General features: G+C 46.3%; 1 protein-coding gene across 2 annotated transcripts in view; it reads right to left on the bottom strand.

Moving 5' to 3' along the window:
* The window catches only part of DENND2A (DENN domain containing 2A), a 370,372-nt gene extending 343,067 nt beyond the window's left edge, over positions 1-27,305 (bottom strand). For both annotated transcript variants that reach the window (XM_086953048.1, XM_086953046.1), the window contains exon 1: positions 27,153-27,305. The gene's annotated coding sequence lies outside the window, so the exon portion shown is untranslated. The remainder of the gene's footprint in view (positions 1-27,152) is intronic.
* Positions 27,306-27,675: the final 370 nt, after the last annotated feature.

Below are 27,675 nucleotides of genomic sequence, written 5' to 3'. Positions count from 1 at the left end.
GTGTCACATAGTGATTTAACCTGGTGATGTAAACAACCAGTGCACTGTGTTGTCAGCTAAATGTGTGAACACACTGTGAATTGTGATGCCATCTGGTAATGAAAACAACCAGAGCACTGTGATGGCAGATGGTGTTGTGGGCGCGCAATGCGTTGTGGTGTCGGCGGGTAAAGTAAACAGACACTTGTGATGTCAGCTAGTTATGGAACCACACGCCTTCTCTGTAAGACACTTTGTTGGACGAACAATGGAAAGCAGAAAATTAATTTTTGGGGGAAATTCGCAAGGCCTGCGGCTTGTGCTAGGAACTTCCGGTCTGGCTTCCTCTGCTCAGCAGTGTCTGGAGGCCGCTACCAGCACCGCGGCGGCTATCGGAGCCATCGGCCAGGGAGTCGTTAAGAGTAACATATTTGTCTCTGCTCCCTGGCTGCGGGTCTCTGAAAGGCAGGAGATGCTGGCTGCCGATAGGAGCGGGAGGGCACGCAGACACACCGGTTTCTGCAGCCTCTGTTAATGTCCAATCCTCTCTGCTTCACTGCCCATGGGAACCGGAGAGCGCCCCGCCTTCACCGTGACCGCTCTCTACTAGTATCTTCCGCATTCTCATTCTGTGTCATCCTTACAACCGCGAATGACTCCAAAGAGCCGCATGTCTTCTGTGTGTGCCCTTTGGGGACACACTTTATGTGTGACTCTACTACTTAAATGCATTCTGCCTGAACCTTCTCATATTACGGATGATGTGTAAAGTGCCCTAATGCCAAGCCTTTCAGGCGCTGTTGGACCCATCATTTAACCACAAAAAGCATGAGTGTTTGTGTGTGTGTGTGGGGGGGGGGGGGGTTGGGTGATATACTAGGGGGAATGAAGTATTTTAACCTGCTGTCTAAAAATGGCAAGTAATGGCTGGGCAGGCATTCTATCTGCACGACTCCACCAGGCCGCATGCTAAGTGTGTGACAAACTGCAACTAGCTCTCTGTTTAACCCCACACTGGCCACACCCATGCCTATTGTAATGCTAAACAGCCATGCACTTTCCAAGTGACTTCCATTGCTCACCTTCTATATGTGTGATACCGGTGTGAGCCCTGGACTGTCGCACAACTTCCTTCTCAACCTGACAAGCCATGTCTGATTCACAAAGGTAAATATACACGTTGATACTTAATCACATGTATAATTACTACTACATCAAGGTGTAACTCTATACATTTTTGGAGACACCATTTCCGAATGCAGATTTACTCCTAGATATAGACTTGCATGTCTCCACTCGCTCAAATCATGGGGTCCACCTCCTACAACAGGAGTTACAAGTGTAAAAACTTTGTACATGTACTTTGAGATGTCGTTCACAGTAGGCCATGGGTATTCACAAACATTTTTCCAGGGTCCGAACAGATTGGTCTTTGGTGTGAACAGGGGCCGCCCTAATGCCAGCTCGGCTGGGGCGTAAAGTGGGTGTAGGGCAAGTGAAGTATGTACATCTAGTGGTTGAAATCAAATTGCAGTGTGAAACCAGAAAACCTAGGATGAATCCTGGCTTCCCCACTTGACCAAATTGTGTGATCCAGGGCAATTATTTTATTTCAATTTCCCTACTTCTTGTTCGTTATCAAATATAAGAAAGACCTCAAAATACATTACTTCAGGATGCGTGCTGCACAAAACCTCCTGCGTTTGGATGTAATCGCTAATAGCATTGTTGTCGGGATTGGGAAAGGGAAGCATGAACGCTTCTAAATTCATGTTTGAAAACCATCACTTTTAAAACAAATACTTTCGAATGCACTGCTATAATCGGATTTACTAAGCTGAAATGGTTCTACATGTTAAGGAAATACACTTTTTGAATTTTGAAAAGACGATCATTTTTTCACACGTTTGGGTAAGGCTCTCCTAAAGTTAAGGGTTGAGGTACTTCCTTTGTTTAACTGCAATTATTAGTGGTTTTAATTCTTTAAAAAATGCTAATGTAGAATTTAAATGTGAATTAACTAAAATATTTATTATAAACTTAAAGCTACTATAAGTTTTAAAAAAAGCTATACACATTAAGATTTTTTTTTTTAAAAAAAGCTTCCCTACCATAATATTTTGATCATGTAGTACATCTTATGATGAGCTGAATCAATTTGAATTATTTGGTATTTATAGTGTTCTTTATTTTTTAAACTTAATAAAAAAAATAAAAAAAAAAATATATATATATATATATATATATATATAATAACAGCAAACACAGCCCTTTGTGGCTGTGTTTGCATTAGCTTGACCCTCTAACCCCTTCCTTAAATTTCCCTTAATCCCACACATTTATTATCAAGTAGTCCCCCTTTTCCAGCCACTTCCCCTGTGTCCTTGTTACATTTAGTACTAAGTGTATACCTAAGTGTGCAGAAATCACACAGAAAAGATGTGAAGATGTCACCAGTAATAGGTAGGTTTGGGAATTACATTTTTTAGCAATTGAGTAGTATACTCCTTTACATGCAACAAAATGCAGTTTGGGAATCTGCCCCAGTCTTTATACACGGCTACAAGCTCAGACCACACAACAATTATTGGCGTCACCACGTGTTTCTAAGAACCTGGGCTATTTACAGTACATATAAAACATGTGGTGCTGTCAGCTATATTATTAATTCATGCCTCAGTACTTGAGAGACAGGCTAACAAAGCAATCCCCTCATAGGTAAATTAATTCTGCTTAAATATTTCAGCAATTAAAACGGACATTGTTGGGAATTTGTCCTTGTTGCAGGGTCTCCCGGGATTTTTCTGCTGAACTCTATTTTTGCTGGCTATAAAAATCGGTCATTATATCCATGCTAACCAGATGTAAAGTGCTTGTGTTCCTCCTTTCAACATGGTAAATGTGGTATACTGCTGATTAACCCATTTAATTTACTTACAAGTGCCTAGTGTATGGTACCAATGCTACAGGTGGACTGCAGCACTCACTGTGCCATCTACTGCGGTGGCACTGTGAAGTATGTTTCCAAACCAACTGTTGACGTTTTTAAAACTGCAACTTCAACCTGTCAAAATAAACTCTTTTGACAGGCCTAAACTTTAAAAAATATTAATAAGTCACCCTACGTAGACCTTATTGCCAATAAGGCGAGATGCATGGTATTTAAAAGTTTAATGTTAAACATGTCATTGCAGTGAAAAAAAACTAAAAGCTATTTCTACCGTAGCAGGGTTGGGTGTTCTATTGGAAGGCATTAAGATACAACATTAGGTTTAATAAATGTTATCACCGATTAGTAGAAGCTAAAAATGTAATTTGTGGACCTTTAGAAATAAATAATACAAGCTCAATTCACTGGTGAAGCCGGTATGTAATAAATATTTTGGAAAAATGACTTTTAGAAAGTTACTTTTGACCCACTTCGACGTCATTGTCAAATCCTGCTAGAATTTCAAGACCTGCTTGACAGGTCTGCTGGGTGTTTGTTCATGTCACAAGGGATACACGTCAAAGGAGGGACCCAAAATGCCAAAACAATGTGTGTGTATGTACTGTCTGCTTACTGAACTATGCTTTTGTTCTACCAGACTTCTGTCTGAGTTTGTTGGGGGTATAGGTACAACCTAAAGCTGAATTTTAGAGTTAGATGTGAGAGAAGACTAGGATTACCAAAGCACCACACACACGACACACACACACACCCTCCCCCCTAAGAGCCCAAGTTTAGTATGGCTGAAGATTTCGGCCATGTTTAAAATGCCAAAAGTGTGTAGGGGATGACCTGGGAACCTTTACCTCGCTGGTAAGGGCATCCCCAAGTGTCATTTCCCCTACTGGCTCTTGCCCTTAGTAAATCTGGCACCACCAGGCAACCACTTAAAAACGCTCCTGGACCCATGGAAGATCAGAAGAGGACTGAACCTGCTGTCTGAGATCTGAAAAGAACCTAAAAGACTGAGCTACCCTTCCTCTTGCACCCAGGACAAAGAAGTGGACTCCAACTGTCATAAAGTTGTTCTCCTATTCAACTATGGGGACACAACAAGCTACAAGAGGGCTTTTCATGCAACTGCCCAGCTGCCCAGCGCAGTTAACCTGAACTGGACCCTCCTGGTGGGCTCAGCCAGCCACCCTGTGCATCTCCCAGTCCCTCCCCTGAGATCCTGGGGTGCTGTAGAAGTGTGCTCCTATGGTAGATAGGGACTTAAAGTACTGAACACAAAATGTAAAAACTATGACCTGGACAAACCGGGTTAGTATATCCGATCCAAACTCCATTGGACTCAGTGTCAAATTCTACCTAGATTGTCTTTTACCGCAACTATTATTTACATTTTGTACTTCTTGGTGCTATTTCTGCTTAAAACTTTAAAAAAAATCATGTATCTTAAGTTCTCTTCATTCATTTTTTGGTGTCATTTATGTTTATTAGAAGTTCCTTTTTTTAAATTGATTTGGGGATTTTTATTGTTTTGCTTCACTTTACTATTTCAGTACTGCATAAATACTTTACACATCTCCTTATGTGAAACCGGTCTGCTCTGTACCAAAGCTGCCAGTGGATTGAGCTCTGGTTAATTTATTGACTTTGAGAGTTCACCCAGACAAGGACTGTGATTATTATTTGAGGTGGGAGCCCTTCTCTGTCAACTAACAACCCAATGTATACAAGGGAGTGGCATCCAGTACTTGGGTTTTGAAGTACCATTCAGTGAGGAGTTAAAACTAAAAATCCCTTTTGTAATCGGACCTCAAAATCAACTTTTTATTTTGAAATGGACTTCTGATTTTTAATTGCCCATTTTCCCCCTAAATTTCATTCCTACTCCTATTGTGCACCTGGGATTTTGTGAAGAATGGAAGTTGATCTGGACAGCATTGAGAGCCTTTGCATGTCAGATGCGGGAACACTGCTTAGGTGGGGAGAGGGGGGCTGAAGCTGGCTAAGGGGTCCAAGATGTTGGAGTGCCAGAAAGCCCTCAGAACGTAGGAAAAAGTCTGCTTGTTACAGTCCATCACACAGGAGCAAGAAGATGATGGAGAGAATGCGAAGGAAGAGGGGGATGCCCTGCAGCGGCCCCAGTACCAGAGGAAGGGTTACCTTCCAAACCTAGGTCACCTTCCTTGTCCAATGTAGGAAGAAAAGTGTTCCCAAGGCCTTACGCTGGCAGGGACAGAGGACAGACTAACAGAGACGTCTCTGAAGTTGCAAATGGTAACTCTTGACCTGGAGGAAAAGAAGCTGGAGACTAAATAGAATAATATAGCAGCAGCTATGTTACTGGAGGAAAAAACATTAGCCTTGGTCCTGGAGGAGAAGGCCGCTCTGCTGGACCATAATAGAGACCAGAGAGAACTGGACCAGAGAGTCAAGAGGGCTTCTGAGTCCAGTGAAGTGCCTTGGAGAAGTAAAAGGGCCCAAATGCCTCAAAGACCTCGTGTCTAGCTTTGTGGTGGAGGATAACAGACAACTGTTTTGAGGCCTTGGAGAAGGCCTTATGTATGCAGTTTCTCGGCAGAAGGACTGAGGACCTATCCTCTGAAAGCAAATGCCCACCTCAGGGATACCTTGCAGGCCCTTGAGAAGGCTGGAATGAGAACACAAAATATCTCAGGCACTAGCCTGAGGAGGGAACAAGAGGCAGTAGGGCGCTGGGAGACGGTCAGCCTCCAATCAGAAATGTTTACCACAATAGAGACCACTCCTAGAATGTGACCAAATGAAATGAAAGTGAGGTCCCAAGTAATAGTGGGGCAGCTCACAAAAAGTGATGGACTGGCATCACACACCACCAGGTGCCATGCTTCATCATCGGCCAGTCCTCGCCCTCCAGAAACCGCGTTTGGTGGAGGGCAGGCATGCACCTGGAGACAGGGATGCACTTCTAAAGTGAGTGGGGGCCCAAAGAAAAGAGAAGTGAATTTAAAAGGCCATCACAGTGCACCCATAGAAACTTTATTTAATAAGGAGACTGTGTGGGGTTAAAATGAAAAGTGCAGTGAATAAGGATCCAATCATCCAGTCGCTGTTGTGAAGTTATTTAAATAGGTCAACATGTTTCTGCCAAATGTCCCAGTGGGTATGTGGCTTTCATCAGGACCAGAAGAGAGGGGGATCCAATCTTACCAAACGTTATTGGCAGTACCACTCTGTGTGTGTGATAAATAATCACTCTCCACTGGCAGGGTCCATTGACCCTTGAAAACAAGACGACTTGCCCCATGGGAGGGGGGGTTTCGGAGAGTCCCTGTGGTCACACTGTGTGATTCCGAGAACCTTCATATCTATGGTATGCGTCTCTCCACCGCCCCTTGAGAAGGCTGGCCAGATGAGATATGCCCCGCTTGAAGGTAGTCCTCGTTTTAAAGTTTGGTTTAACTCTAGAAAGGCAACCCCTGAAGTTCAGTGACAACCAGAAGTAGTCCCGTCAGTCATGGGTTGATTTTGTGGATTACTCCAGTAAGGAGTTGGATGGTTGGGTGAAGGGCAGCAAAGTAAATCATTATGATGGAAGATTTACAATTTAATACTGAAGGAGCACATGTACAATTACTGTTTTACGTCAGCACCTTATTGATTCTAAACGCACTATACCCAGAAACCAGAAAGAGGCTGATCTCTGGTTCAGCACCAGAGTGTGTCCAGAAAGGTACCTTCTAGTGACCCCAAAAAGGGTGGTTCGGTCCAGCTCGGCAAAAGGAGGAGATGGTTCAGGATAAAAATCAGAGAAGTTCCTCAAATGGCCCCAAAAGAGTATGAAGGGAAAGGTTTCCCATACCCTTTCTGCACATTAGGGTAGGCTCTGATTGGCAGAAGCCACTGATGCCCTTCCCCCCCTGCCAAAGTTTTATGACTGTTATCAGTCAGGGCATAAGGGAGGAGTAAAACCACCCACATGTAGGCCTTTCACAGGGGTGGCCAATGTGAGGTTGACCCCAGGAGGAGAAGGTAGAGCATGCCCTAGTGTACCTTTTTTTGGAGGTAACCCGGAAGGTAAGCGGTTGGTCCCAGAGATGGGAGTCATGAAATTCACCAGAGCACAGTACATGGGGACCATGTCATTGCTCTGAAGGATACTTGTGCCAGCCATCCAGACCTTGGTGACACAAAAGATGGTCGCCCCGGAGCAGTATATGCCTAGACAAGTATGTATGATAACTCAGGCCCATGGTATCCATGGAATGGGCACAGTGGAAGTGGTCTAGGAGGGTTATAGTCATTCCCCCAGATGTCACCTGCCTGCAGCCCTGAAAATTAACTACTGCCGGTGAGAGAACAACTGGCTGTGGAGTCTGCTACAGGTGCCACATAGGGGGACCTCTAGGAGCCCTTTCACAAACACTAGTGTGTTCCCTTTTTGCTGTCCAGGGCAAGACCAGATTGAATATCACGTATAGACACACAGGTCGAAACGTCGGCGGAAATAGAATTGCCTGTACTACGCGACTGTGTTGAGACAAAATGATTTCTATACAGATTTAGCCCTTTATTGACTCTTGATGCGAATGATTGACTGTCTAGGTCATTGGACCAGTCAGTTAAATCAATTGGGAGGGAGGTTGAAAAAATTAATTCACAGGAAATATCAGGATTAGTGCCATGGGTGACTGATAATGTTGACCCACTACAACCCCTTGATAGAAAGGTATCTAATAGGCCAGCAAGTCGAAACAGGGCGACATCACTCGAGTATGGAAAATGTCGCAGTACACCAGAAGGTTCTATCCTAGAAGCGGAGCAGAGGGTGGCTGTAGCACTCCAATCTATGCAGGGACTGGGGGCTCAATTTGTGCCTTTAAGGTCTGAGGATGGGTCTAATAGTGAGACCCCTGAGACTAATAGATTTATACAGGGATCAACCTGTAGAGGGGGGCTAAAAATATTATCCTGGAATATAGCGGGTCTGGCAGGGAAGTTTGACAACAAAGAGTGGCGACAGTATATTAGTGGGTTCCAGATAATTGGTTTGCAGGAGACTCGGGCGGTCGATAGCACCCTTTTTCATATAGCAGGTTACAAACGCTTTTTCGTGCCAGCACAAAAAGCCAGATCAGGAAGAGCAATTGGAGGATTAGTATTATGCGTAGATCTAAATCTGGAGGGAGTTTGGACACTGCCATCCTGGTCATCGCACACTCTCCAGGGGGCAAGATTTACTGGTGGCGGGCTAAGGTTGATCCTGTTCAACATTTATAATACGGGAATTGCGAAAGGAAATAACTCTGCACTCCAGGAACTAGATCACAGACTTAGTCAGGAGTTAGCTCATAGGAAAGGGGTTGTAGAACCCTCTGTACTATTGATAGGTGACTTAAATTGCCATCTATGCACAAATTTGTTTCCCCTGAACAGAGATTGGTCCTGTTGCCCAATTAATAAGGGTCTACATTTTGAACACAGCTCCTAAGAAGCCATGTCCTGGAACACACCTTTGATTTGGCCAGCTTGGAGAAAGATGGATCTCTCACTCCAACCTTTAAAGGAAGAGGATGCTCTTCCTTCATAGATTATATTTTAGTGTCCAGGCTTTAAGAAACTGGATTAGCTCAGTAAAGATTGAATGGAGTATATTTAGTGATCATAACCCTCTAGTCTTAGAACTTATATGTCGAGGTCGACCCAAGAAGAGTTTACAATCTGACACTGAGCTGAGGGCAACTTATCAGGGAAGACAGCTCAGGTGGTCGAAAATTTATGGGGAGGCATTTTACAAATCCTTAATGGCCAAGGGGAAAAAACTGATTTACGATTGCCTGGATCTGAAGATAGAGGGGAGTTCCCTGGTCGGGGCGTTCGAGTCAGTAACTAGCTTGGTAGAGGGTCTACTGAAGGCAAGGCGCCCAAGGGGAAACACCTCCCAGAAGAGATGGTTTGACAACAAGTGCTCACGAGCTTTGAGAGACTTAAAATCTAGCCTGAAATCCAACCCTAGGGATAAACTAAGAATAGCCCACTGCAGACAGACATATAAAAATGTTCTGAAGCAGAGAAAGATCTCTCTTCAAGCTGAAGTGTGGGTAGACTTAAGGGAGGCGGGTGAAAGAAGGGACCCGACAGAATTTTGGAGTATAATCAATAGGCCATGTTTTCAGGATAGCACTACCCCTGGGATTGGGACAAACATCTTACCCGAACAGTGGGTGACACACTTTGAGGGACTTTACAATCAAAACCAGGATACCGACCGGGAGGGGGGGGTTTTATGGAAAGCGGAGTCCAGATATAGAATTTTCCCTAGAAGAAATAACCAAGGGGATCCAAGGCCTCACTCGTGACAAAGCTCCAGGCCCCGACGGCACCCCACCCGACCTGTACCTGAGCAATGTAGACTTATGGGCCCACATCCTCACGAGGGTGTTAAATGCGTCCGTTAAGTCTGGATTGCCCCGCTCTTGGTCTACCGCAATAATTGTCCCTATCTTTAAGAAGGGCAACAGGGACAACCCCCAATATTACAGACCAATATCACTGATCGATGTCTCAGCCAAAATTCTGGGCCGGGTAATCTTGAAACGGCTCATGGATTGGACGGAAGAGCATCGTATCATCGCGGACACCCAGTATGGTTTCAGATCTGGGAGGTCCACTAGTGATCAATGTCTTAACCTCTACATGCTGGTGGCAAAATACACCACAGCCAGCAATGAAGCTATCTACATGGGGTTCATGGACTTAGCAGCCGTGTTTGACCACGTGAATAGGAATAAGCTATGGCCCATGATGAGTAACATGGGAATTGATCCAGGTCTGATTGATATCCTCAAAGAGTTACACTGGGACACCACTGCCAAAGTCCGCTATAATATGGAGGGGGGGAATACAGAACCCTTTCCGTGTACTAGTGGAGTGAGACAAGGCTGCATTCTTGCCCCTTTTTTATTCTCGCTTTATATCAACAACTTGGAGAGAACCTTGGTTGCCTTGAACACAGATTGCCCTAAAGCAGGAACGCGCCATATACCGGTGCTTTTGTAAGCGGATGACGCGGTCCTGCTCGCCCGTACCCCAAGGGGCTTGCAGTGTCTAATTGATGGATTTGCCAACTTTATGGACACTATAGACCTGTCGGTGAACTTGAGCAATTCCTTCGTGATGCTGGCAGGCACGAACCCCTGCAGGAAATTTTCATACAAAATAGGGACTCGTACCTTAGAGAAGGTGCAGTCTTTCTCTTATCTCGGGCTGCTATTTGATGGGGCATTAAAATTTAAATCTTTGGTAGAAGAGCGGTGCACAAAACTGATATCCTCAAATGGGGCTATAACAAACTTTGCCCGAAGGTTGGGTCGCAAGTCCCCAGAACAGGTTATGAACCTTTATGGCTCTATAAGCAGTACAAAAGCTATGTACGGATCAGAAGTGTGGGGCTTTGTGGATGCCAAGCAGTTCCAGCTGGAGGAAGATAAATACCTGCAAAGGATCTTAAAAATCCCTCAGAGTACCCCAGCAGTAATTGCGCATAGAGAATTAGGTAGACCATTCATTGAGGACCAGGTTATGCTTAGACCTATCATGGCATGGTTAAGTATCTGAGCAAATCCAGAGGCAGACCTAAGCAGACAAATTATGAGAGATTGCCCGAAGAGGGATAAAGGTCTACAGATCCTGTGGCTAAAATACATCAAGGACACCCTAGAGGATTTAGATGAGAAGGATCTTTTTAGTAATCCAAGTGCAATATCAAATTTTGACAAAATGTTGCTTGAACAGTTTGCCACACGCAGAGCAGGAGTGGAACTCTCTAAACGCTCTGTAAGTGCCCACTGTCTCATCAAGAATAGTGAGGGCATGGAACCGTATTTGTATTTGATGCACAATTCCCAGGACAGGTTTTTAATGTCTCGCTTTAGGCTCAATTTATTACCAAATATACTGGCTGACCCACCAGGTTTTACCTCAACAATTGAGCAGAAGGGTGCCTGCGGCTGCGAAAATCGGTCTCCGCAGGACACCCTTCATTTTGTACTTTTGTGTCCTTTTTACAAGATGCCTAGACGTAAATTTTTGGTAGACATCCTAAAACAGGCAAAGTTTCGTCATGCTACAGTTGCCCTGCTCTTTTTACAAAGAGCAAATGACATGCGTACTTTATGCTGTATTATGAATTTTATTAAGGTCTAGGTAAGGCTAAGAAACACTAGAGGACTGAGTTAATTAATGGTTCAAGATAAAATTATTTTCTATTTTTTAATCTGTATCGGCGATTTTTAGATGGAGTTCAGATATGGTATTTAATTGTATATATGTACTTTTATGATGTTTTTTAATCATCCAATAAAGACTTACTGAACTGAACTGATTTCTATACCTACCTGGCTGAAACACACTTACGCAAAAACAACAATTGATGGACAGAATGCAGAACAATGTCATACATTAACCCCAGTACAGAGATCTAGGCCTAAATCCATCGTTTTTTTGCACTCCACACCACCCCAGTTCAGACATGGCCATATGCACATCAGCCTTGACCCTGTGTCTCATGGGAACAGTCCAGACATGTCTTTCCTGGGCCGGAATCAAGCATCCTAGGACCGGTTTCTGGCTGGGGGTGAATGTTTTGCCATTGTGCAACATTCCGTCCATCTTGTGTGTTTTGCTGTTCACCCTATATGGGAAGGGTATGCCCAGACGTGGGTCCCTTGCTCACTAAGCCACTGGAGTAGAGTCAAGCTATCCTGGCTGAAGACGGCTGATAGCCAGAAACCGGTCCTGGGATGCTTAATTCTGGTCAAGGAAAGACATGGCTTGGCAGGGTCAAGACTGATTTGCGTATGGCCACGTCTGAACTGGGGTGACTTGGTGAGCAAAATAACGATGGATTAAACCCAGATCTGTGACTGGGGGTGAATCTTTTGCCATTGTGCAACATTGCGTCCATCATCTTGTGTGTTTTGCTGAAACACACTTACACCATATTTAGAAAGGCGGAAACTGTTGGAATTCATTAGCTTTCGTTGCATATCTTTGTTTCAGAACATTCACTTATTGCACGAGCACTTTTTGCAATAGGCACGGAGCACTTGGAGCTATATTACTTATAAAGCTAAGTAAACTATCGTAAGACAAGCAATGCATGTTTTGGGTGTGTATATTTGGGAATAATTTGAGCAGAATTAATTTACCTTTAGAGGAAATTGCTTTGCCATCCTCTCCCCAAGTACTAGGAGCATAATGAATAGGTTCGACAGAACGGAATGTGTTCATATGTGCACAAGCTAGGAGGTCATATGTTTTGTGTGCCCCCTCCCCCCATCAGGGCCCTTTCCACGTGCACCCACGTCCCGTGACCCCACTCAGCCACACGCACTCCACGTGGTCCCTGCACAGTCACTCACACGCCACAGGGCCCCGCAAACTTCCACATTTTATGCCGGACAGAAAATAAAACGAGCCGCCCATCTTTCATGCAGCCCTGAGCACATATGTACTTCCCGTGTCACCCGGAAACAGTGGCCCTAACCACCAGGAAACATACGGTTCCTCCCCCGCGCCTGACTCATGCAATAATGGAGATAAAACAATGCATTTTCAGACCTTCATTGCAAACTCCAGCAGTCGGGCTTTCCTGTTAGCTACTGGCTTGGCACGAGTAATGGACTGGGCCCAAAAAGTTTCCAGAGGGCCGGCATTGATCTTGTCAGCTCTTGCCTAATGTCGGAACTTTCAGTCAGCTGCGTCCTTGATGACGTGGTATCCGTGACCTCTCCCCCTCCCCTCCTCTATTCAACTCCGCATGCCCTGCGCCGTCCGCACAGGTCTGCTGACACAGGAACCCGTTTCCGAGGGCGTCCAGTGTGTTCACATCATCAGCCTTGATGCCAGGCGTTGCATTCCCACTTTCGAACCTTGTATCTAGGAAGTGTGGTAAATTGAACCGGGAGATCCGCGTTCGAATCCCGCCTGGGTCACCAACATGGCCACCGCGTTGAATCGTGGACAAATCCTTGTCATACTCGCTCCCTTTTCCAATATCTTCTGAAAACTTTAGAGGCGCTTAGAAACAGGCGAACCACAGCCAGGAAGCACTACACAGAAAATGCCGATTAAATGCAAAGAGGGCAATGCGTCCCTGCCATAAGTCTTTAAGAATGTTATTAGAAAGCACCCGCCGCCAGTCCAGAATAAACACGAGGAGGCCAAGATCAAACAGAGAGTGCACGTTCATCTGCTGGCAGGAAAGGTGAGGTAGGAGTCGGCCTTGTGCCCAGCAGCAGTCACAGCTGCGCGGCTTGGACTGGCGCCAGGGCACGGTGCCAGGCCATGTATAGTATACAGACAAGCCAATTAATGGCAAAGCACAACACGCTTTGAACTCTAGTGGGATTGGGGTGTGTATTGCATTGTACTGTAGCTCCTGCAGAAAGCGCTTCAGACGCCTCACCACCCCGGAGGAGATGCCGAGGCGCACGGTCAGAACATTGCGCTGTGCATGGAACTATGTGTCTTTTATATTGTATTTACAGCGCCCACTGTGGCCCAAACAAGCGCTTCGAGCATACAAATCAACATGCGTTTTTCAAGCACGTGGTGAACAGCAGTAGGCACTATATACACATGATTAAATGGGTTTCTCATGAGAATAATCATGTTATAGCACATACCATAAACTGAATTTTTTACTTGTGCTTAACTACCACTTGTTACCACCCAATTCAAAATACTCTTTCTATCTGCAGAGGGAAAATGAAAGGCTGAGTTGACCAGAAAGCGATTCGAAGTGCAACCTGCTAGTTATACAAAGATCTCTATAGCAGGCCTGCAACTCACTGAGCTGCCATGCTGTGTCATACTGCCATCTGGCAGATTCTTGGCCCTTACAAAACAAAATAATAATTAAAAAAGCACAAAAACAATAGCACCTACAGGATCCATCTCTGTAGGGAGACTGGATCCAGACTAGTCATATCAGGATTCAAATGTATGACCTGCAAGACCCCCCCCCCCCCCAGACCTCCCCCCCTCCCCTCCCCCGCCACCTCTCCATGGCCCCTCTGCATACCCTTCGATTTCATTCCCCACTTTGCGGCAGACGTCTGAAGTTAGGTACTACTGAGCAGGATACGGCGCTGTGTAAGGCCTGAGCAGAGAATACTACACAAACGTTCAGATTGTGAACCACCATACTGTCGGAGATGTCGTCACCTACGCGGGGACCATCCCAGAGAGGGTAAGAAACAGAAACAACCACCACGAGCTCACGCGAGAACTGAAGATCCGGCTTTTCCCAAACGCTGGACCCACCCGAGCACAAGCTCCCCCACGGACTGGTTTGTATAGGCGGCTTGTGGTCCAAACCTCTCACTCAATCCCTTGCTTACAACCACAAGCCCACGCCGCAGGTCTGGAGAGCACGCTCTCCAGACCTCAAGCACCACCCCACAATTCAACACCAACATATGTGGCCACTGGCAAACCCCGTCTCCCATTCATGCACTGCAGATGTAGTAACCAGACAGCCGACTGGCAGGAAGCGCTTTGGGACCCAAAGAAAAGGTAGGAAAGCAACATAGGAATGCTACAATGCAATGCATAATATGAGGAATCATTATTGCACACCAAGAAACATTCCCAGGATGCAATGCAACACAAGAAGGGGGCGGGGGGGGGGGGATGAATGAAAAAGTCAGTATTGTATCTTCCAGCAGTACCCAGATGTTTACAGGGTAGAAGAAACAGCTGCAAATTCCATGATCTCACCCTTAATAGGACCTGGTACAAAAGGCGTATATAACTATTTGTGTCCTGCAAACCTAGACTAAAAGGCAGCGCAGTGCTGCACAGAGATAGAGCCAAAGATATATGTATGAGGTATGGTCAGTGGTCCAAGGCTGAGAGCACAAGCAGGTCCCCCTTTACATAATGTGTCCCGCTACAGAAATACAGGTCATTAAATGACCCCATATAAATGTAAATGTGTGTGTCTTGTAAAGCGTACTGCTACCCGGAGGCGTCCTGGTGCTATAGACCGCTGGGGAACCCGTCCTGGCTTTCCCTGTGAGATGTTCCCTCCTGGGTATCTCCAAGGTGAAACCAGGCATCCCCGGCGTTTGTGGGGGGCCGTTGTGGAGATGAGGCAAGCTAATGCCAAGAGTTGCTGAGTGTGATCCCTGGTTAGAGTAGGAACCGAGGCAAGAATTATCGAGTCCGCCGACCTTGGTTCAAGACCCTGCCGCTTCGGGGATTGAACCCAGGCCGTCCTCTGCTTCCGGGTCTGCCGCCTCTAACCAGTGAGCCACACCACTCCACTATATATCTGCATGCCATTGCTTATCAAACAGGTTATCTTCGCTTTGCACCTATTTGACGAGTCCTTGCTCCAACTCATTTCCCAGCGTAAGACAGGTGTGCAGACAACAGTATATCCCACCCACGAAAACGGACTGCAGTGCTGGGCACTTTTAGGTTAATTGCGCTCTATGATGGGATTTAATTGTTTTAAAGTTCTTATAGCACAAAACAGTAACCAAAGTGCTTTACAGAATAAAATACAGTGAAAACTAGGTAGAGACGTTTATTTACACAAATGTCAATTCAGAGTGTATAAACGAAAAGTACATTTTATCTTCCGACAAATGAGGAGCCAGACTACCCTATGGTTAAACACAGGATAAAGGTCAGACATTAAGAGGACATAGGAAAGAGATGTCTATCAATCAAGAGGCATACCTGGTCTTGTTTGAAAACTGCATGTGAAGGAGACACCATCACTGGAAAAGTCTCACAATCTGGAAAAAACAGTGCCAGGGTTTGTGGAAGCGATACCAAGCATCTACAGAAGTGTCCGAACTCTGCAATTTCTGAAGACCCCTGAGATGATGTGCTTCTGGGAAAGGGTGCATTCTGCTGTGCTCCGAGAAAGAGGTTTTGGCACAATCGAGGACCAGTGCTCAGTATAAATAGTGAATTTGTTCAATATGGAGATTGGCCAATCTTTGCTTAAATTTCGATTAGGCCAAACATGCATATGACGAAGATAGTTCCTGATGTGGTAGCCAACATCTCGAGGGTCAGTGATGCAACATCGATACTAGCCAAAGCATCAGCATTCTGCTTGGATCTCTTAAGCGGGACATTGCATCCAGCCCTCCTTGTACAGTATTCTCTGGAGAGGTCTTGTGTATAATCGCCGAGCCAACACGCTCTCCTATAACAGGATGGGAGGTTACAGCATTACTCTTAACCTCTCCAATGACTCCCTCTACAACTCGGGCAATCACCCTCACTGCCCCAATTCAGGAAGGACCTCAAGACCTGGCTGTTCGACTGAACTACAGATCCCACCATGAGACCCTAACAGGTGATTAGCCGTGCTGTATAAGAAACCGGATTGGTTGAATGACAAGTCGTTTTCTTCGTGACTGTACAGCACTCTATATCAGCAGAAAGATGCCTGCATGCCCTGCAGGAGTTTGTAATGAAAATGATGCGCTATTTCTCTATTTGGAAGTCTCTCAAAACAAAATATACCTTAAAAGTAAGCCAATTCTAAAACAATCAATCAATCAGGGGTTTGTAAAGCGCGCTGCTCACCCGCAAGGGTCTCAACGTGCGGGGGTAGGGGGGGAAAGCAGCTCCGGATCAGTCGAAGAGCCAGGTATTGAGGTGGGTAGGAGCTGAGAGCCAGTACACCGACAGAAACTTTCATTAAGATGCGGGTCACCTCACGCGCTAGCCTATGGAGCAACTCTCTTCATATCATTAGGTTTCCTCAGGAGCGGCACAAACTATTTAGTTTTAGCCTCTCTGTAGGTATCTAAAGTTGCGGCTGGCCCCGAGTTAGTAGGGTTTCTCGACCCCTTCACTCACGTTCACATCACGGTTTTATGGTCCTGATGAAGCACCACCAGGGCTTTAAGTGGGCCGGTTCTCAAGGGGTCTGAGCACCGGGAGTTTTTTTAAAAGAGGCCTCGAAACGGGTCTCTATCGGGCTCTGTTTTGAGCCCTGACACAGGCGGTCCGTTTTGTTCCAGACTGCAGAGACGGCAGTTTACTGTCACTGCAGTCCGGAAAAAAGTGCCAGGGCACAAAACAGCCAGATAGAGACCCGTTTCGAGACAAGCGCATGGATGTGCGCTGCCCACACTGCTCACTAATGGAGAAGTTACGGCATGATGTCATGCCAGGTGAGCTTTGTGGGGGGAAGGGAAATCCTTTAGAGAGAGTCATTTTCTCTCTGGATTTCCCTTCTCTTTCTGAAACGCAAGAGCAGCAACATTGTGGTAGGGTCAAGAATGTTTTAATTGGAAGCTTTTTCAATATTATATGTAACAAGATATAGTTGCAGCTTATTTATCTTATGCAACTAATAACCATTGACAAGGCCAATAGTCCTGACTTGTTGTAGGTATGATGTTACTTATTGTATCACATATCTGGATGCAATGACTGAAACAGCAAAATACAAGTTGGGCAGCACACTATATTAAACAAAGATTTTTAGCGCAAGTGTTTAAAAGCCACGCCCCTAATTAGTGGCCACGCCCCTTTGAGAGACCCCACAGTTTTTTCACAGAGGAGAAGTGTGGCTCACTGGTTAGAGGAGGCAGACCTGGAAGCAGAGGTCAGCCTGGGACCAGGGTTCAATTCCCGGCTCGGCGGGGTCTTGAGTCCTAAAAAATGTCCATGGACTTGACAATTCTCGCTCCGGTGCCTACTCGATTCACGGGTTCACACTCTGCGACTCTGGGCAATAGCTTGCTTAATCTCCACAACGGCCCCTTGCGGCGGGATGCCTGGCTTTCACCTTGCGGATACCCTGCCGGAGTATTGCACAAGGGAATACCAGGACGGGTTCCCTAAGCAAGCGCCTTGATGCCTTCGGGTGATACGTGCGCTATATAAATCGCAATACATTTACATTTACACATTTCATCCCACTTAAAGCCCTGAGCACCACAGATCTTTCTGACCAGTGAAGCACGAAACATGTTGACCTTTTAGTTACTTCGGCACATTACGCCTGTTGGAGTAACGCACGACTTTCAAGGTCTTTTATCCTGACATGAGTACCTTCACATTAAATGTATCTACCCCTGGTATCCCTTAGCCAGTTTTAACTTTTCACACACCCTCTCACTTTCCACATAGGACTTCACACCTGTACTCATCTGACGGCTGTTCAATCAAAAGATCTCTGCCAAAGTGACCCTTCGGGGGACCCGTAGGGCATTGCAGCGCCGACCCGAGGAGCAAATGCCCGATGATGAAGAATGCCTTCCTTCGGGTGTGTGAGGGCAACAAGAGACAAGGCATGGGCTTGCCTCTTACTAGTGGGCTCTAGATCCCGGACTCTCCTCCTACAGTTTCTTTTCTTCTCCTCCTTGTGTGTAGGTGACTTTCAGCACCTCCTCCGCACATACAAAAGTATGTTTTCACTGTAAGTAAAAGTATCTGAAAAAATATGATGCAGTATGAGAAGGCAACCAAAGCAATTTCTAACTTGTTACCAGTTGTATGACAGGCCTGTGAATGGGATTAGGTGAAAGGGTTGTAAATTTACCACCGATTAAACTGTGTAAAGAATACTTTAATTGCTAGTTAAACTTTAAGGCTATAAACACGTTACCGGGTCCCCAATAGAGACCGGATTTTGTTAGTAGTTAAAAGACGAACTTCTCTACTTGCTACAGGTTAGCCAAAAGTCTTAGTGAGACAAACTCATACCAACAACATACAATGTTAGTGTGCAGAAAATATCACGATCATAAGAGCTATGTACCGCGGAGGATGGTCCGCTCTTCCACACTTCCGGTAAACAACTACAGCCCTGGGACCAGGAAGGACTTATCTCCGCCTGGATAAGGCACCTCAAGCAAAGACACCCCCGCGCCTCCACCCACCCGCTGCCAGCATCCTGCCTGGGATGTATTTCCAACCAGCATTGTGTGAAAAATTAGTAACTCGCGCCCTTCCTTCATTTCCACAGAAGAGGGGGCGTTCTCCTTTTGAATTTCGTATACGTTTACAGGATGTTATTCTGGGTTTGCAGGCCTTGCTCGTGGCGACACTTTTTTTCCAGTAAAAAAAGGTGGATGTGGTTGCACTGCAGACTCTGCTGCAGCCTTCCTTGCATCTCCCCCCCCCCCCCCCCTTCCCTCCCTCCCCGTGACGCGTGGAGGCTCCTTCCTCCATTTAAGCAACAATCATCCCCCACGCAAAACTATCATTTCAACGTCTACGGTTTTCGCCTTCCTGTGTAAACAGTACCAGACCTAAAATCATAGCTTAGTGCACTGCGCCAACCCCTCTCTGCCACGCCTCTTCTCTCCTTGCATCTCCCACAAACCCCTTCCCTCGGCAGCATTTATTTGTAAACTTTTATACCACCACCCTATTACACTCAAGTTCATTTCCTTTTACATTCTAGGTTGTCACTGGAGGTATCCAAGGGTGTGATCTTTCCATGGGCACATAGCTGCGTCTGTGCACTCGACTAGAATGTAAAACTCAATGCTACAGGGGTCTAGAGACCCCCACGTGAGCCTAACCCAGCTAACCACCCATGCCTTCCTTCCTCAGCAGGAATATTTGTAATCATATTTATATAGTGCTTACTACCTCAGCACTTTTCGGCAAGTAGCATGCTATTCCAGAACCCAAAAAGAATTAGTATAGGGAAATAGGAGTTAATTTGAGCTGTGGACATGTACGTCTGTTAGTTGGATTGAATAGGATAATGGAGGGATAGAAGAGGGAAGAGTCTAGAAAGTGTTATTTGGGAGATCATAGTAGTAAAATTAGAGTTGGGACGAGAATAAGGAAAGATTGAGGAGGGAAGAGTCTCAAAGGGGTTAGGGAAATCTTAGTAGTAGAATGAGGTTTGGGATGAATCAAAGGAGGAATACATGAGGGAAGAATTTAGGAATGGTTGTTTGGGATATCATAGTAAAATAATGTTTGAAGTGAGCCGAGGAGGGAAGAGTCTAGGAAGGGTTATTTTGGAGAGCCTAGTAGTAATTTCAAGCGGAATTGAATGGGCTTCGAGCCCTCCCTGATGGCGCAGTGCTCACACCAAAGTTGGTAGATTTTCTCAGCAGGCCAGTGGCTCGTTTCCCCCGGATACAAATGAGCTACCAACTAACACCACCTAGGGAAACATTTATCCCACTAGTTAACTGCCCTTGAAGCTACATCTTGACCTTCCACCCATATAGACACATGCTTGTTCTTCAAAGGACCCTGCCCATTTTATTTTTAGATCTACATGGTAATCCTGCGTCTCTGCAATGGGAGACCTTGTGGCGTGGACATAAGAGTCCTCGTCAGATGGCCATGGTGCCATCGTCAGATCTCCATGAGCATCATCAGTTCCAGATCCAACATCATCAGATGATCCCCCATTTAAATTCACCACAGGAATCGTCTTTCGATGAACACAAGCACCTTCAAACAACAGCATAATCTCGTCCTCATCAAATCACCACAAACTTCCTCCTAGGACAAGTGATATTCCAAAGAACACTGGTGCACGGTACAGTACCCTGCCTCTCCAAGGCGAGCCTGACCATGTTTTAGCTGAGAAGATGTAATTAATTGTTGGAACATAAAAAACATAGCTATCCAATGACAAGCATGCCTCTTGCTCGATAGAGGTAGAAAAGGTCCTTGCTTCCAAGACATCCAAGACATTGTGATGATACCCTTTGCACATGACTGCATCATCCAAGATCATGATGACTTTTTCACATTTGGACGTGAACTTGCCTCCTAGCTCGAAGGACAACATCTCACATTAAAATGGGTTACCTCTCACATCGAAGAGGCATCCATCTCTCATCATGATGGCATTCTAACATCAATGCAAACTCACATCTTGAGGACCGCTCACATATCACTGGGAAGTCATCGCACTATGTGCTGGGCATCGTCTTTACATTGGGATGGTGGGTAGCACCTCACACCATGACACAATCATATACCTCACACCAATGTGATGAACAGTGTAGGAAATTCACCTTTTTTTGTGTGGTCAACATAGATTTTTCACCCTTTGCTGGACCCTATATTTCTGTTGGCTTTGGAAATCTGTGTTGGTAAACCTGCTTACCAGTTGTAAATTGCTTGTGCTCCCCTGTAACCATGGTTACATTGACTTACTGCAGATTGGCACATTTAACTTGCTCATAAGTCCCTAGTATATGGTTTAAACAGTGCACTCAGGCCTGGAAGTTAAATACCACTTGTGGACTGCAGCACCTGCTGTGTTATGTGTATTTGAAAAGCGCACTATTGCCCATGAGGGTATCTACAGTGGCAGTGCAAACATGGCGACAGGCCTACCCTGTGTAGCCCAACTGATGCAGTGTGATATGTTAAAATAACCCTTTTCGACAGAGTAAAAACCACCATTTTAAATATTAGTTAGTGACCCCTATGCATGCTCTGTATACCACAAGGCAGGTTGCATGGTATTTAAAAGTGGGACAAGTAGAAAATTAAAGTTACCATGTCCATCCAGTGACAAGGATTTAAAAACAATTTTTACTGTGGCAGGCCTGGCTGTCATATGTAGAAAACCTGAGTGGGATTAAAATACTAATATAGTTTCTCAGGAATTCAACCAGCTGGAAACAAAACAAAACAACTATTTTTAATAGTTATTAAACCACAATAGAATGGTGGAATTTAATTTTTAATAATCACTAAGGAAAAGTAACTTCTAGAAAGTAACCCTTTACCTGTCAGAGGGCTATTTAGAATAAGCCTTTGCCCTCTCCCAGTCAATGCTCAGCCTTGAATATGTGTGAAATAGGTGTGAATGGCCTCACAGGAGCAATAATAAGCTGAGAGAACTCTCTGAACTTCATAGAATATTCACAACAGGGCATTGAGCATCCTGTGATACCACACAGTTAAATCCTGCTTGACAGATCTGTTGAGGTGTATGTAACATTGGGGGCACTCTTGAAAGGGAGAGAAAAGGCTGGCGAAACAATTCCTGTCTCTCCCCAGTCTGGTTGCTGCTGGACCATGCTTTTTTCAACCAGACTTGTGTCTCTGAGTTTATTGTGTATACAGCCCCCGCTACAAACTACATTTTAGTGTTTGATGTGAAAGGACACCATTAGGCACCATAGGACACCTCTCAAGCACACCCCAAACACGCAGAGGCCAAGTTCAGGGAGGCTGAAGACTTACCATTTTAAAAATGCCCCAACACATGCCATTTTGGGCCGGTTTGCAGTAAGGCAAACTAACTGCTGCAAAAGTGGGTGGGGCTACCTCTGGGAACTTTTAACCATTGGTTAGGGACAGTCCAGGAGTCAACCCCACCCCCTCACTAGCTAGAGCTATGCAGAAAGATGGCATTGCCAGACACTTCCTAGACTGGATCCTGCTGTTGGCCTCTGCTGGACACCCTCCGAGTCTCTAGGTTCCCCTCGCTGATGTCTTCAGAGGCTTTAGAAATGTGCTCCTGTGGTTGATTAGGACTTGGAAGAATAAGAGCATGATTTAGATATAGGCCGGTCGGATATTCTGTGACAAATGTGACAGATATCACGCGGGCCAGAGTACAAGTGCTTTATATTCTTTGGCACTTGTAAGCTGGCAGGCGGGATATTCGTTACTTTTGTTTTGTCCCTCTAGATCTAAATCAGGGCTTAAGTCAGAAGGTAAAATCTTTGCCCAGGACGAACCTGGTTGGTGCATTTGACCTACCCTTCATCGAAGTCAACACAAAATTGTGCCTAGGTCCCGGTGTACCGCGACCATAGACTATCTGGGGCATAGTGCTTTTTGGCACTTTTGCTACTTTAAAATACTTTACACATTGCCCTAAATTAAACTTGACGGCTGCGTCATAGTTGCCACAGGATTCAGCTCACTAATTTAGTAACTTCAAGGGTTGTGATTATTCCTTGAAGTGGGCAGTCACCCACTGAAACAGTTATCCAATTTTATACAAGCGTCATAATATATCTGGACAGCCATCCAACTCAAATCTATTTTATCATGGCAACATCCTCAAACTGTGATATGGCTTCTTCTCACAACATGACAAGTGTTTTTTTATAATGCAATTTGGCATTCCCTCATACCTCACATCATGACACCATTCCACATCATGAAATGGCATCTTTCTCAGACTTGATAGATATTCATCTCAAATTCCATCGCAGAAGACATCACAATAGGTACAACACAATTTGATGGATTCACTTTCACATTCTAACAGCTCTCTGTGTTTCCTACTCTCAGGTACCATTTTAACAGGTATCCTCTCTGATGGAGACAGGAATCCATTTTCTCTACGGTAGGCTTAGTTCACAACCCTACTAACAGAACCCATGTCAAGCCATGTCTCCTGTCCTAAACACTACTTGCCTTCCAAATGAAACCGTACAGAGCTCTTTCTAGCAGACTCACTGGCTTAGCCTGTGTGCGTGGAATACACAGAAGTGTGTTCTGTAACCAAGCTCCTGCCATACAACTGCAAAAAAGAACAATTGATGGGCAGAATGCAGAACAATGTCATACATTTACCCCAGTACAGAGATCTGGGCCTACATCCATCGTTTTTTTGCTCCCCATGCCATTCCAGTTTGAACCCAGCAATATGCAAATCAGTCTTGACCCTGCGCCCAATGGGAACAGTCCAGCCCGAACTGCCTGGCCAAGTCCTCCCTGGACTGGAAACAAGTCAAGTCAAGTCAGTCAAGTCAAGAGATTTATATAGCGCGCTACATACCCATAGGGTCTCAAGGCGCTTGAGGAAGGGTGGGGAATTACTTGTCGAATATCCAAGTTTTAAGTTGCTTTCTGAATGCTAGGTGGTTCTGAGTAAGGCGAAGGTGAGTGGGAAGTGAGTTCCAAGTTTTAGCTGCCAGGTAGGAGAAGGATCTACCTCCCATGGTGGTTTTGTTGATGCGGGGTACAGTGGCAAGGGCTTGGTTGGAGGATCGTAGCTGACGGGAGGGGGTGTAGAAGGACAGTCGAGTGTCGAGGCATTCGGGTCCAAGTTCGTAAAGTGCTTTGTGTGCGTGGGTTAGGAGGCGGAAAGTAATCCTCTTATTTACGGGGAGCCAGTGGAGGTTTTTCAGGTGACCGGAGATGTGTTCTTTACGCGGGATGTCTAGAATGAGCCTGGCTGAAGCGTTCTGGATGCGTTGGAGTTTTTTCTGGAGTTTTGCGGTGGTACCGGCGTATAGGGTGTTTCCGTAGTCCAGGCGGCTCGTGACCAGTGCGTGGGTGACCGTTTTTCTAGTTTCGGTGGGGATCCAGCGAAATGTTTTTTTGAGCATGCGAAGGATGTTGAAGCAAGATGATGAAACGGCGTGGACTTGTCTGGTCATCGAGAGTGAGGAGTCCAGGATGACGCCCAGGTTCCGTGCGTGGTCCGTCGGGATGGGTGCTTTTCCAAGGGCCTCTGGCCACCAAGAGTCATCCCAGGCGGAGGGGGAGGTGCCTAAGATGAGGACTTCTGTTTTGTCTGAGTTCAGTTTCAGACGGCTGTGCTTCATCCACTCGGCTACTTCTTTCATTCCTTCGTGTAAGTTGGTTTTGGCTGTGTTAGGGTCTTTGGTGAGTGAGACGATCAGTTGACTGTCGTCAGCGTAGGAGATGTTGAGATTGTGTTGGCGAGCGATGGCCGCAAGGGGGCTCATGTATACGTTGAAGAGGGTGGGGCTGAGTGACGATCCTTGTGGCACGCCGCAGATGACTTCAGAGGTCTCTGACTTAAATGGTGGGAGGCGGACTCTCTGGGTTCTTCCGGTGAGGAACGAGGTGATCCATTCCAGTGCTTTTCCTTGGATTCCAACGTTTCTGAGGCGCTGTAGAAGGGTGCTATGACAGACTGTGTCGAAGGCATCCTAGGACCGACTTCGGGGTTTCACCCCTCATCAGCCAGAATAGCTTGACTCCAGTGGCATGGAGAGCACGGGACCCACGTCTGGGCATACCCGTCCCACTCAGGGTGACAAATGCAAAAACAACAGTTGATGGACAGAATGCAGAACAATGTCATACATTCACCCCAGTACAGAGATCTGGGCCTAAATCCATTGTTTTTTTGCTCCCCGTGCCATTCCAGTTTGAGCCCAGCCACATGCAAATCAGTCTTTACCCTGCATCCTAAGTGCACCGGTTATGCCCAGATGTGGGTCCCGGGATCACTGTGTCACTGGATTTAAGCTATCCTGGCTGATGAGGGGTGAAACCCCGAAACCGGTTCTAGGATGCTTTTTTCCAGTCCAGGGAGGACATGGCTTGGCAGTTCCGACTGGACTCTTCCCATGAGGCACAGGGTCAAGACTGATTTGCATATGGCCAGGTCTAAACTGGGGTGGCGTGGTGAGCAAAAGAATGATGGATTTAACCCATATCCCTTAACTGGGGGTGAATGTTTTGATTTGTTCAATTAAAGTATAACGCTTTCTCTGCTCAAGATTTAATTACATTGTGTAACTATCCAGTTAATGAATATGTTTGCCATAATCTGTTTAAGCACTATCCGAAGATTTTAACTCATCAAATTCTATTTAATGCTGTTTGAGTAGGTGGTTGAACTTTGCTACTGTACCATCTTGTAGTGAGTCTAAAATGCAAAAGTGTTTTAGCTAAGCATTTTTATGAGTATCTAAAATTATTTTAATTCTGTACTTGTTGATCTCAGTTGAGGTCTGGATCAATAAAATTTTACTGTTTACTGTTTGATTTGTTCCGCATTCAGTCCATCAATTGTGTGTCTTTTGCTTTCCCTACCATACAACAACACAGTGTATCAGGACACCCAAACCACACATGGTGTATCCTGTTACCCATAGAGACACGAGTAGGAATGCAAACAGATACATAACCAAGGGCTCTGCAACAATTAACTAGCTTCCGCTAGATCAGAAGCTGCGTGCAACCAACAAGTGCGAGAGATCCAATAATGTTCTATAAGAAACGATGAACTGCAGCGCTTAGAAGTAACACTACCAACCCGCCCTGGGCTACAAGGAGTGACGTAAAATCGCCCACAAACTGTGACTGGAACAGCAAGCATCACGCACGTTTAAAATACAACACACCCAGCTCTAGGACCGTCCTCTCGCGTCCTAACATGGGATCTTCCAAACCCCACGGCCACCGTCTCATCCCGACAACCACTCGCCTCACATTCCTTCCGGCAAGACGGTCACAGTGCCTAATTTGTAAAAACATAAGTGTCAGGGTTCTTGTCAGGAGGCCACTGCAGCTTGTAGACTGCCATGCTGGTAGAAATAGGAACAACACAGCTACCAACCATCACCCTCCTACAAGTGTGACAATGCCGACTATTCCAGGTCCCCAAAGCTATAAGGATGGCTTGGGCGACCGGTAATAGTCATTTTTAATGTACATTGAATTAATAATGGAGTGTTGTTGTGGTGATCTGAGACAGCGCCACATTACGGCAGACAGGCGCCGGTGTTGACAATTAAGTGCCGGTGCTAGGCTCTGAGTGGGAGTGTCCACCAGCACAAATTAAGCACTTGAAAATCATCCCCGTCATCATCCAATGGTCGCTCTCACGCACCATGAGACTGCAGTTATGGCCAGCCTGAGCACCCCCTCACACCGCGACAGGCATCTACCCAGCCCACCACAATAACGGCCCCAATAACATTCATCTCCCCGAGGCTCTGGGGCGAGTGCTGGTCGGTCTGCCCGCGTGAGGGTCTCTTCACCCCCTCTAGAGGTCTCTTGCGGTCTCTCCTCGCTACACAACGCACTTTCACAACTTCCCTCAAAACTTCTGCACTCGGAAGACGAGTCGGGTTTTAGGGTCCCGCGGAGGCACTCACGCGCTGAGGTCTCCTTTGCTGGGGGCGGGGTCTATTATGGGTTGTCCATGGGGGCATGGAATAATGGGGGTGCAAAGACGAGCAATATTTCAGAGGAGGAGAAGCAGGGGGCGGGAGTTCAATAGCGTATAAAAATAAATTTTAAAACTTCGAGGAGCGCGGGCAGGGAGGCAGTTAAGAAAGATGTATATCGGTGGATGCCCCCTTGAAGAAGCTCCACTTGTTCCCCCTGCACGATACCCGAGTAACATTCCTCTGCCGCTCGGTTGTTTCACTAGCCCCCCTCCTCAAATTCACCCCCCAACCTGAATGTAGCTGGGTGAGCCTCAGCTCCCACCCACCCAAGTTATACTCCATTTTTTCTCCCTTGAGGTATCACCACCCCCTTCCCCCCGTACCTGGCTGGGGGGGCTCCGTCTCCATGGTGTGCGGTGGGGGCTGCCCCCGGCATGGCCCGGCGTCCCCGCGCTCTCCCCCGGGCGGGCTGGGTCCGGGCCTGGGAAGAGTTGTTCGGACTGCGCCGGGCTCTCCTCTTCCTCCTCCTCTCTCTCACCAGCAGCGCCCGGTGACGTCTCGTCCCTCCTCCCACACTGCCCCCTCCTCCTCTGGCTCCCCATCCATCCTCTCTCGGCCCGAGGGCTTTCCGAGACCGGGGGAGGGGGCCAGGGGGCAGCAAGAATGAACCTGGGATGAGGGGGGCGTAACATGAAAGGACGAAGGAGCCCGAAAAGAGTCACGCAAGAGAGAGGGACTATAAGCGGCATCCTTCTCTGGAGGAGTGAGGTTTGGGTGAGGAGCGGTTACTTGAGGGAGCGAAGGACCAGCAGCCCCCACCCCCCCACACCCCCTTGAAGGAGTACCCGGAGGAGAAAGAAGTGGCTGAAAAGGTTCATCCAGAAAGAGGGCGAAGAAAGTAGAACA

This window comes from Lissotriton vulgaris, chromosome 1_2 (genome assembly GCF_964263255.1).
Source record: "Lissotriton vulgaris chromosome 1_2, aLisVul1.2, whole genome shotgun sequence".
Taxonomy (NCBI): domain Eukaryota; kingdom Metazoa; phylum Chordata; class Amphibia; order Caudata; family Salamandridae; genus Lissotriton; species Lissotriton vulgaris.
This window is presented reverse-complemented; position numbering and strand designations above follow the sequence as displayed.